The sequence below is a fragment of the Triticum dicoccoides genome, chromosome 5B (genome assembly GCF_002162155.2).
Source record: "Triticum dicoccoides isolate Atlit2015 ecotype Zavitan chromosome 5B, WEW_v2.0, whole genome shotgun sequence".
Taxonomy (NCBI): Eukaryota; Viridiplantae; Streptophyta; class Magnoliopsida; order Poales; family Poaceae; genus Triticum; species Triticum dicoccoides.
The window spans coordinates 504,192,348-504,195,798 of record NC_041389.1 but is presented as its reverse complement, the minus strand read 5'-3'; positions in this window follow the sequence as shown (position 1 = coordinate 504,195,798).

The window sequence follows — 3,451 nt, the reverse complement described above, 5'->3', positions numbered from 1 at the left end:
CTTGCGGGTTCCACCCATGAACCTATGCATAGGGGTTGGCACACGTTTTTGTCTTGACTCTCCGGTAGAAACTTTGGGGCACTCTTTGAAGTACTTTGTGTTGGTTTGAATAGATGAATCTGAGATTGTGTGATGCATATCGTATAATCATGCCCACGGATACTTGAGGTGATAGTGGAGTATCTAGGTGACATTAGGGTTTTGGTTGATTTGTGTCTTAAGGTGTTATTCTAGTATGAACTCTATGATAGATTGAACAGGAAGAATAGCTTCATGTTATTTTACTACAGACTCTTGAATAGATAGATCACAAAGGATAACTTTGAGGTTGTTTCGTACCCTACCATAATCTCTTCGTTTGTTCTCCGCTATTAGTGTCTTTGGAGTGACTCTTTGTTGCATGTTGAGGGATACTTATGTGATCCAGTTATGTTATTATTGTTGAGAGAACTTTCACTAGTGAAAGTATGAACCTTATGCCTTGTTTCCTATCATTGCAATACTATTTACGCTCACTTTTATCATTAGTTACCTTGCTGTTTTTATAATTTCAGATTACAAATACCCATATCTACTATCCATATTGCACTTGTATCACCATCTCTTCGCCAAACTAGTGGTCCTATACAACTTGCCATTGTATTGGGTGTGTTGCGGACACAAGAGACTCTTTGTTATTTGGTTGCAGGGTTGCTTGAGAGAGACCATCTTCATCCTACGCCTCCCACGGATTGATAAACCTTAGGTCATCCACTTGAGGGAAATTTGCTACTGTCCTACAAACCTCTGCACTTGGAGGCCCAACAACGTCTACAAGAAGAAGGTTGTGTGGTAGACATCATTGAGCATCTTTGGGCATTTCAAATGGAGAATTAGAACATGTGTCCGACTAAAACTTGAACTATTTTATTCCAAAACTTTATGTTTAGATTGGAATAATTTTATTTGAATTATTGTTGTATTGAAATATTAATATTTCAATTGCTTAAGAATTATGCTATTTATCCTTGATTGTTTTGAGTACTTCGTGCATAGAAAATAAAAATGAAGGATGGACATTCGATTACTCCGATTGGGTTGTCTCTGCCCCTATCTTATCCGTCGACACATCCCAACGTGTTCATAGAGATTAGAACAAGGAAACTTTAAGCGGAAGGCACCAAAAGAAGTGGAATGAGCGCCTAAGGTCATTTATCATGTGGATCACTAAATCGCCTACAAATGTACGGATCAAACGGTCTAGACATTTTTTGCCATCCAACGACGGTCACCAAAAAATGTTCAAACTGATACAGATGTCTAAATCCCACAAACCAAAACCAAACATAGGGGAGGTTTGCGGCATCCACCATGTAGAAGTCCGACATATCCGACCCATCAAAAAACCCCACTCGGGGCCCACCCCCCTCCGTCCCTCCCTTGTGCTCTGTATCCGCTCCCTCGACAACCGGCATCGCAACTGTGCCACCTTGACCACTGCCGAGGCTTAGTCGGACCTCCGCCTCTCCATTCAGGCGCCTTCCCGCCTTGGACTACGTCGTCGTTCCATCTCGGTTACAGCATGTGCCCTGTTGTCGCCGTTAATGGCAGACACCACTCCGACAAGTGTTTAGCCAAGTGTTGTTGTCAACTTATTTTAGGTTCTCATTGTTTACTTGAGGCAAACACGATGGATTCGTACGAGGAGTACTTCAGCAATGAGTTCACTGAGTCATCTTCGTCAAGTGAGGAGAATGAATATGAAGATGAAACAACGACGACGACGACGATGATGATGATGATGATGATGGAAGCTCTTACAGACGCGGTACTTGTGGAAAGGAATGTTCTCAAACTACAAGGGTTCAACAAAGGGACATCGATTGTTGAATCGGAATAGGGCACGAGGGCATCTAATGTTGGTCAACCACTACTTTTCCCTCGATGCACCATTCGAGCCCTATTTGCGCCATCAATTTTGGATGCGATGACAAGTGTTTGATCTCATCTACCATGATGTCCGGACCTATGATGATTACTTCATCTTGAAGAAGGGTGCCATTTGAACCATTGGTTTATCTAGTTATCAAAAGTGTGTGGCTGCAATGAGGATGCTTGTCTATGGCACTACCACAGATTCGTGCGATCTGGACCTTTGGATGTCTGAAAGCACATGCGTTGAAGCGATGGTCGGATTTGCCACTGTAGTGGTGAAGGTGTTTGGACCGTACTACTTGAGGGAACCAACTCCCACAGTCACAGCAATGCTCATGGCAATTGGAGAATCAAGAGGTTTAATAGGTATGTTGGGATCCATGGATTGCATGCACCGAAAATAGAAGAATTGCCCATATGCTAAACAAGGTCACCATTGCAAAAGGCCCGCCATTATTATTGAAGTAGTTGGATCACATGACTTATGAAATTAGCATTATTTCTTTGGTACGTTTGGGTCTCACAATGACATCAACGTGCTGCAGCAGTCTCCACTCTGCAAGGCTTTGTGCGTGTGAAGCTCGTGAGTGCAGCTATACCATCAATGGTCATTATGACTACAACACGGCGGTACTATCTTTGTGATGGTCTATGCTCCGAGTGCGACTTCCGTCAACACCATCCCCGACCCAAGGATAGCAAAAGATGTCACTTTGTCCAAAGACAAGTGCGGACCTACTAAATTGTGGGATCTAGAGACATTATGGGAGGTGATGATATCTTGTGTTATCATGCACAACATGATTGTGAAGGATGAGAATGATGGAGTTCGCCATGGTTTGGATTTTTAAAACGTGGGTGATCATATTTAGCTTCTATAGCAGAAGCGAAGCAGAATCTATGATATTTTAGATTTTATCTCAATGCATCATCAAATTCAATATCGAGAAAATCATGAGCAGCTAGAGAATGATCTGGTTGAGCATCTTTGGGCATTTCAAATGGACAATTAGAACATGTGTTTGATTAAAACTTGAACTATTTTATTCCAAAACTTTATGTTTAGATTGGAATAATTTTATTAGAATTATTGTTGTATTGAAATATTGATATTTCAATTGCTTAAGAATTATGCTATTTATCCTTGATTGTTATGAGTACTTCGTGCATAGAAAATAAAATTGAAGGATGGACATTTGATGACTCTGATTGGGTTGTCTTTGCCCCTATGTTATCTATCAATACATCCAAACATGTTCACGGAGATTAGAATAAGGAAACTTTAAGCGGAAGGCACCAAAAGAAGTGGAATGAGAGCCTAAGGTCATCTATAATGTGGATCAATAAATCGCCTGGAAATGTCCGGATCAGACGGTCTAGACATTTTTTGCCTTCCAATGATGGTCACCAAAAAATCTCTGAACTGATACATATGTCTAAATCCCACAAACCAAAACCAAACGTAGGGGAGGTTTGCGGCATCCACCATGTAGAAATCCGACATATCCGGCCCATGAAAAACCCCACTCAGGGCCCT